The following is a 9,341-nucleotide window of genomic DNA, read 5'->3' on the forward strand; positions in this document are numbered from 1 at the left end:
AAAACCCCAAAAAACCCCAAAACCCCCAAAAACCCCAAAAAACCCCAAAAACCCCAAAAACCCCAAAAACCCCCAAAACCCCAAAAAACCCCAAAACCCCAAAAACCCCAAAACCCCCAAAACCCCCAAAAAACCCCAAAACCCCAAAAACCCCAAAAAACCCCAAAAAACCCCAAAACCCCCAAAAAACCCCAAAACCCCAAAAACCCCAAAAAACCCCAAAAACCCCAAAAACCCCCAACACCCCCCCCAAAAAACCCCAAAAACCCCAAAAAAACCCCCAACACCCCCCAATACCCCCCAAAACCCCCAAAACACCCCAAAACCCCCCAAAAAAACCCCAACACCCCCCAAAAACCCCCAACACCCCCCAACACCCCCTACAACCACAAACCCCCCCAAACACACCCACACCCCCGAAAATCCCCCACCCCCACCACCTCATCCCCAATCACACCCCTCAACCACCCCCGTCCACCATCACCCCCCTCAAATACCCCTCACCCCCCAACACCACCCCAACGCCCCCCTCAAACACCCTGACTCCCAACAGCCCCCCCACCACCCCATCCCCCAACACCCACCCCACGGCCCCCATCCCAACCATCCCAACCACACCCCCTCTTCCCCCCAACCATCCCCCACCCCCCACCCCCTCTGCCACCAGCAGCCCCCGCCCCTCACCCCCAACCCCCTCCGCCACCCCTCCACCACTCACCCCCCCACCCCCACCCGGGATCGCCCCCCCTTTCCTGTTGGGCGCGAAACTTGTTGAAAAAATTTAAATGATGTCCTACGTTCAAAATCATCACGACGCGCAGGAAACTCTCACTTCCAGTTTCCCGTCTGAAAATCATCCCCCGCTCTCTTCCCGGCTTCGAGTTAATTTGCAGGCCACAGTTTCTCGCCCAGATGCTGATTCATTTCCGCTATTTAAAGCCAACAGTCTGGTTCCTGATTAAAAGTGGCCGTTGCATTATCACAACTGGGACCCGATTTCATTGTACAGGAAACTGAGTAAAACTGAATGTTACAGGGACTGAGACACACACCAGCAGGAACTGAGACACACACCAGCAGGGACTGAGACACACACCAGCAGGGACCCAGACACTCACCAGCAGGGACTGAGACACACACCAGCAGGAACCCAGCCACACACCAGCAGGGACTGAGACACACACCAGCAGGGACTGAGACACACACCAGCAGGAACCCAGCCACACACCAGCAGGGACTGAGACACACACCAGCAGGGACTGAGACACACACCAGCAGGGACTGAGACACACACCAGCAGGGACGAAGACACACACCAGCAGGAACCCAGCCACACACCAGCAGGGACTGAGACACACACCAGCAGGGACTGAGACACACACCAGCAGGGACCCAGACGCACATCTGAACCCCAATACCATCCTCATCTGAACCCCAATACCAGCCCGATCCAAAACCCTGATTCTATCTACAGACGAACAGTGGGAAGTATTGAAAGTATTTGGAATGATATAAAACCAGTACACAGCCCCAGAAGGCGAAGCTTCACTTGTGTAGTTAAGCAGCCATGGTCAGTAAGGGACAGTGTCAAGTGAAAAGAATAGGCCCAGACAAAAACAAGGGAACATGGAATTCCAGCAGACGGAGAGAGCTAAAAAAAACAACAAAGGGATAGAAAGAAAGTAATAAGAGGTGTGAAAAGGGAATATGAATAAAAACTTGCAAGAGATATCGGTCAAAGTTTTTATAATATATTAAGAGGAGAGTAGTGAATGGGGACCCAATGAAGACAGATCTGGGTGAGATTATAATGGCCAATAAGAAATGACAGACTCGTTAAATTAGTAATTTGAATCAGTTTTCACAGTGAAGGATGAGGATAAAATATCTCCACTACAGGGGAATCTAAAAATAAGTCATGAGAAGGAACTTAGTGGATTTAATATAAATTAAGAAAAATAGTAATTGAGAAAACAAGGAGACTTAAGACAGACAAATCTATCAGGGGATTAAAAGAAACAGGTGGGGAACTCGTGGACACATTCATCATTATTTTCCAAAGCTCTCTAGATTTGGGAATTGTGCCCTTGGATTAGAAAATTGCAAATGTCACTCCATTATTTAAGACAGGGGGGGAGGGAGAAACCAGGTAACCACAGACCTGTCAGTTAAACATCAGTTGTGGGGCAGTTACTGGAATCTATTATCAGGGACAGGATGACTGAGCATTTGGACGAGTATCAGCTGATCAGAGAGTCAGCATGGATTTGTGACGGGTAGGTTACGTCTGACTAATCTGGTTGATTTTTGTGAAAAGTTCACCAGTACGGTGGACAGGGAGTGTCTGTGGACATTGTCAATATGAACTTCCATAAAGGCATTTGATAAGATTCCCCACAAGAGATTATTAGTAAAAACAAGAGTGCATGGAATTGGAGGTAACCTTGTGACAAGGGTTAATAATTAATTGGGAGGTAGGAGACAGTCCGTAGGGATAAAGGGTTCGTTCTCTGATTAGCAAGATTCAATAAATAGAGTTCCCCAGGGACCTGTACAGGGGCCTGAGATTATCACCAGATATATTCATGATTTGAATGAAGGAATAGAGAGTTATACAACAACAAAAACAACTTGTGCCTTTAACGTAGTAAAACGTCCCAAGGTGCTTCACAGGAGCGATTTTCAGACAAAATTTGACACCGAGCCACATAAGGAGATATTAGGGCAGGTGACCAAAAGCTTGGTCAAAGAGGTAGGTTTTAAGGAGCGTCTTAAAGGAGGAGAGAGAGGTGGAGGGGTTTAGGGAGGGAATTCCAGAGCTTAGGGCCCAGGCAGCTACAGGCACGGCCGCCAATGGTGGAGCGATGAAAATCAGGGATGCGCAAGAGGCCAGAATTGGAGGAGCGCAGAGATCTCGGAGGGTTGTAGGGCTGGAGGAGGTTACAGAGATAGGGAGGGGTGAGGCCATGGAGGGATTTAAGAACAAGGATGAGAATTTTAAAATCGAGGCACACCCGGACCGGGAGCCAATGTAGGTCATCGAGCATAGAGGTGATGGGAGAACGGGACTTGGTTCGAGTTAGGATACGGGGCAGCAGAGTTTTGAATGAGCTCAAGTTTACAGAGGGTGGAAGATGGGAGGCCGGCCAGGAGAGCATTGTAATAGTCCAGTCTGGAGGTAACAAAGGCATGGACGAGGGTTTCAGCAGCAGATGAGCTGAGGCAGGGGCGGAGATGGGTGATGTTACGGAGGTGGAAGTAGGCAGTCTTGGTGATGGAACAGATATGTGGTCAGAAGCTCATCTCAGGGTCAAATAGGACGTCGAGGTTGCGAACGGTCTGGTTCAGCCTCAGACCGTGGCCAGGGAGAGGGATGGAGTCGGTGGCTGGGGAACGGAGTTTGCGGTGGACACCAAAGACAATGGCTTCGGTCTTCCCGATATTTAGTCGGAGGAAATTTTTGCTCATCCAGTACTGGATGTCGGACAAGCAATGTGATAAATGAGAGACGGTGGAGGGATCGAGGGAGCTGGTGGTGAGGTAGAGCTGGGTGTCCTCAGCGTACATGTGGAACCTAACTTGTTTTCGGATGATGTCGCCGAGGGTCAGCATGTAGAGGAGGAATAGGAGGGGGCCAAGGATAGATCCTTGGGGGAATCCAGAGCTAACGGTGCGGGAGCGGGAAGAGAAGCCATTGCAGGAGATTCTCTGGCTGCGACTGGATGGATAAGAATGGAACCAGGCGAGTGCAGTCCCTCCCAGCTAGATGACGGAGGAGAGGCGTTGGAGGAGGATGGTGTGGTCACCCATGTCAACGGCTGCAGACAGGTCGAGAAGGATGAGGAGGGATAGTTTACCATCGTCACAGTCACATAGGATGTCATTTGTGATATTAAAAAGGGCCATTTCAGTACTGTGGAGGGACGGAAACCTGATTGGAGGGATTCAAACATGGAGTTGCGGGAAAGATGGGCATGGATTTGGGAGGCGACAACACGTTGAAGGACATTGGAGAGGAAAGGGAGGGTGGAGATGGGGTAGTAGTTTTCAGGGACAGAGAGGTGGAGGGTGGGTTTTTTGAGGAGGAGGGAGATGATGGCAGATTTGAAGGGGAGGGGGGCAGTACCTGAGGAGAGGGAACCGATAACAATATCAGCTAACATGGGGGCCAGGAAGGGAAGTTGGGTGCTCAGCAGTTTAATGGGAATAGGATCGAGGGAGTAGGAGGTAGGTCTTGTGGTCAAGATGAGTTCTGACAGGGCACGAGGGGAGATAGGAGAGAAACTAGAGAAAGATGCGAGTTCAGGGCTAGGGCAGAGGGGAACCGTAGGGGAAGTTTGTTTTGGTGGGCTAGGGGAAGGAGGTGAAGCAGCAGAGGCAGCTGAATGAATGCTCTCAATCTTAGTGGCAAAAAAGTCCACGAGCTCCTCGCAATTGTTGTTGGAGGTGAGGATGGAGTGGGCTGGGAGAGGGGTTTAAGAAGACGGTTTGTAGTGGGGAAGAGAAGCCGGGGGGGTTATCTTTGCATTCAAGGATGATCCTGGAATAGTGAGCAGTTTTGGCAGAGGAGAGTGGGACCCGATAGTGCTTTATATGATCCAGCCAGATCTGGTGATGAATGGCTAAACCAGTTGTCCACCATAAATGTTCAAGTCTCCGTCCCTTGGATTTAAGGGAGTGGAGATGAGGGCCATACCAGGAGGAATGACCTCAGGAAGGATATATTGGCCAGCGCTGATTCACGAGAATGGTGTCAGGGCCTAACCCCACTATCAATCCTCACTTAACCCCACTACCACTCTCACCCCAATACCACCCCTCACCCGAACCCCAATACCACCCCTCACCCGAACCCCAATACCACCCCTCACCCGAACCCCAATACCACCCCTCACCCGAACCCCAATACCACCCCTCACCCGAACCCCAATACCAGCCTCACCCGAACCCCAATACCACCCCTCACCCGAACCCCAATACCACCCCTCACCCGAACCCCAATACCAGCCTCACCCGAACCCCAATACCACCCCTCACCTGAACCCCAATACCATCCCTCACCCTAACCCCAATACCATCCCTCACCCTAACCCCAATACCATCCCTCACCCTAACCCCAATACCAGCCCTCACCTGAACCCCAATACCACCCCTCACTTGAACCCCAATACCACCCCTCACCTGAACCCCAATACCACCCCTCACCCGAACCCCAATACCACCCCTCACCTGAACCCCAATACCACCCCTCACCTGAACCCCAATACCACCCCTCACCCGAACCCCAATACCACCCCTCACCTGAACCCCAATACCACCCCTCACCTGAACCCCAATACCACCCCTCACCTGAACCCCAATACCACCCCTCACCTGAACCCCAATACCAGCCCTCACCTGAACCCCAATACCACCCCTCACCTGAACCCCAATACCAGCCCTCACCTGAACCCCAATACCACCCCTCACCTGAACCCCAATACCACCCCTCACCTGAACCCCAATACCACCCCTCACCTGAACCCTAATACCATCCACCACCCGAACCCCACTTGTATCTCTCAGCTCCTCCTCCTGTGACAGCCCTGAATGGAATGCCTGATACAGGGAAGGTCACGCACGAGTCTCTGCTGACTCATGTGAATGTGAGTCGAACATTGGTATGTGTCTAAATCTAATGCTTAAAAATCTCTTTCCTCCTTTCTTTATTAAGTATGGACACTGTCATGATGAGCTCACAACTGACCTATTTTCACATGGAAAGAGAGTCAGAAATAGACACCAATGTTATTTCCAGAAACGTGAATAAAATGAGTCATTGAGTGACTGAAAGAAATAGCTGGCACTTCGACCAGAACCTGACATCAAAGCTGCTCCAGGCGCTGCCCTTCCTACTGATCTCACCCCCTCTCTGTGGCTCTTTAGGGAGTGGGTGTCCAGTTGACTTTATCAGGATTTAGCTGATGGCTATCATTGGGCAGGCATGGGGCAAGTGGTCACTTGGGTCTGCCATGGTGGGTTATCCTGAGGGCCGGCATAGGGGAGGGCTGCCTCAGCACAGGGCTGGTAGCAGTTGATGACTGTAACACCACAGTAGTAGTGAGCTGGAACGGTCACAAGTTGCACGTCCTTTCTACAATGATGTCTGGTCCCATTGGACATTCTGAAGGTGCCCTGTGGAGATTTTGCCCGACTTGTACAGAGTTTCCATTCAACAAATCGGCAAAAGAACCAGAGGGAAGATGAGGAATTTTTTTTACGCAGCGAGTTGTTCTGATCTGGAATGTGCTGCCTGAAAGGGCGGTGGAAGCAGATTCAATAATAACTTTCAAAAGGGAATTGGATAAATACTTGAAGGGGAAAAAATTACAGGGCCATGGGGAAAGAGCAGGGAATGAGACTAACTGGATAGCTCTTTCAAAGAGCTGGCACGGGCATGATGGGATGAATGGCCTCCTTCTGTGCTGTATCATTCTATGAACGAAGAGGTGTTAACAAGTACTTAACAAGATTCTTTTTTCCTTGTTTGTTAAACGCTGAACAAAACTTTCATTAATCTCAGCACCGTGCAGCTTCCACAAGCCTGTGAAACAAGGGCCAAAGAAGAGGAAGAGTTAAAAGAATTTCTCTGTGCCTGTCAGCCCAGGGATTTCCCAGGCTATTACACAAGGAACTCCCATCCATCAGACATCTTGTAATCAGCTTCCTCCCACCGTCAACAGCCACTCAATGCCTAAACCCTCCGACGGAGAATCTCCAACTGCAAACTCCCAGCCATGAACGGACGGACTGAGTGAGAGATTCTGTTTAAAACTTGGGCTTTCTCTGGGGACGCTGGGCTGGGGGTGTCAGCCATTTATGTTTACTGTGTGTTAGTCGTAGTGTCGCTCTTGAAGTTTTTCTCTGTGGTTACAGCCCGGGGCACAGGCAGGGAGGGAGTGGTGAAGGAGCAAATATCTAAACAAACTGCCTGAGCTGCTCAGATTTCAGCTGATTTGGAGCTCAGGTACACAGAGAGCTGGAAAGGTTCTGAAACTCAGGAGAGGGTGGGATCGGGACAGAGGGTGGGATCGGGACAGAGGGTGGGATCGGGAGAGAGGGTGGATCGGGACAGAGGGTGGGATCGGGAGAGAGGGTGGGTTCGGGACAGAGGGTGAGATCGGGACAGAGGGTGGGATCGGGAGAGAGGGTGGGTTCGGGAGAGAGGGGTGGGTTCGGGAGAGAGGGTGAGATCGGGACAGAGGGTGGGATCAGGACAGAGGGTGGGATCGGGAGAGAGGGTGGGATCGGGAGAGAGGGTGGGATCAGGACAGAGGGTGGGATCGGGAGAGAGGGTGGGTTCGGGAGAGAGGGTGAGATCGGGAGAGAGGGTGGGATCAGGACAGAGGGTGGGATCGGGAGAGAGGGGTGGGTTCGGGAGAGAGGGTGGATCGGGAGAGAGGGTGGGATCAGGACAGAGGGTGGGATCGGGAGAGAGGGTGGGTTCGGGAGAGAGGGTGAGATCGGGACAGAGGGTGGGATCAGGACAGAGGGTGGGATCGGGAGAGAGGGTGGGTTCGGGAGAGAGGGTGAGATCGGGAGAGAGGGTGGGTTCGGGACAGAGGGTGGGATCAGGACAGAGGGTGGGTTCGGGACAGAGGGTGGATCAGGACAGAGGGTGGGATCGGGAGAGAGGGTGGGTTCGGAGGAGAGAGGGTGGGATCAGGACAGAGGGTGGGATCGGGAGAGAGGGTGAGATCGGGAGAGAGGGTGGGATCAGGACAGAGGGTGGATCGGGAGAGAGGGTGGGTTCGGGAGAGAGGGTGAGATCGGGAGAGAGGGTGGGATCAGGACAGAGGGTGGGATCGGGAGAGAGGGGTGGGTTCGGGAGAGAGGGTGGGATCGGGAGAGAGGGTGGGATCAGGACAGAGGGTGGGATCGGGAGAGAGGGTGGGTTCGGGAGAGAGGGTGAGATCGGGACAGAGGGTGGGATCAGGACAGAGGGTGGGATCGGGAGAGAGGGTGGGTTCGGGAGAGAGGGTGAGATCGGGAGAGAGGGTGGGTTCGGGACAGAGGGTGGGATCAGGACAGAGGGTGGGTTCGGGACAGAGGGGTGGGATCAGGACAGAGGGTGGGATCGGGAGAGAGGGTGGGTTCGGGAGAGAGGGTGGGATCGGGAGAGAGGGTGGGTTCGGGACAGAGGGTGGGATCGGGACAGAGGGTGGGATCGGGAGAGAGGTGGGATCGGGAGAGAGGGTGGGATCGGGAGAGAGGGTGGGGTTCGGGACAGAGGGTGGGATCAGGACAGAGGGTGGGTTCGGGACAGAGGGTGGGATCAGGACAGAGGGTGGGATCGGGAGAGAGGGTGGGTTCGGGAGAGAGGGTGGGATCGGAGAGAGGGTGAGATCAGGACAGAGGGTGGGTTCGGGAGAGAGGGTGGGATCGGGACAGAGGGTGGGATCAGGACAGAGGGTGGGATCGGGAGAGAGGGTGGGTTCGGGAGAGAGGGTGGGATCGGGACAGAGGGTGGGATCAGGACAGAGGGTGGGTTCGGGAGAGAGGGTGGGATCGGGACAGAGGGTGGGATCAGGACAGAGGGTGGGTTCGGGAGAGAGGGTGGGATCGGGAGAGAGGGGTGGGTTCGGGAGAGAGGGTGGGATCGGGACAGAGGGTGGGATCAGGACAGAGGGTGGGTTCGGGAGAGAGGGTGGGATCGGGAGAGAGGGTGGGATCGGGACAGAGGGTGGGATCGGGAGAGAGGGTGAGATCGGGACAGAGGGTGGGATCAGGACAGAGGGTGGGTTCGGGAGAGAGGGTGGGATCGGGAGAGAGGGTGGGATCGGGAGAGAGGGTGGGATCGGGACAGAGGGTGGGATCGGGAGAGAGGGTGAGATCGGGACAGAGGGTGAGATCGGGACAGAGGGTGGGATCGGGACAGAGGGTGGGATGATTGATGAGATACTCCAGTTGTTGTCTATCTCGGCTATTCAGACCAATCCGATCAGTGTCTCACTGGGATAATAAGGGGAGAGGGGGTGATCACAGATTATCACACTAGGGGGAGAGGGGTGTTCACAGATTATCACACTAGGGGGAGAGGGGTGTTCACAGATTATCACACTAGGGGGAGAGGGGGTGTTCACAGATTATCACACTAGGGGGAGAGGGGTGTTCACAGATTATCACACTAGGGGGAGAGGAGTGATCACAGATTATCACACTGGGGGGAGAGGGGTGTTCACAGATTATCACACCAGTGATTGGGGGTTTAATGGGCGAACATTGTGTGGCCATTGGATGAGGTCACTAAATGGAGCTGCAGATTCGACCTGTTACAGACTTGAATCACGCGGGATGCTCTA

Source organism: Heptranchias perlo, chromosome 21 (genome assembly GCF_035084215.1).
Source record: "Heptranchias perlo isolate sHepPer1 chromosome 21, sHepPer1.hap1, whole genome shotgun sequence".
Classification (NCBI taxonomy): domain Eukaryota; kingdom Metazoa; phylum Chordata; class Chondrichthyes; order Hexanchiformes; family Hexanchidae; genus Heptranchias; species Heptranchias perlo.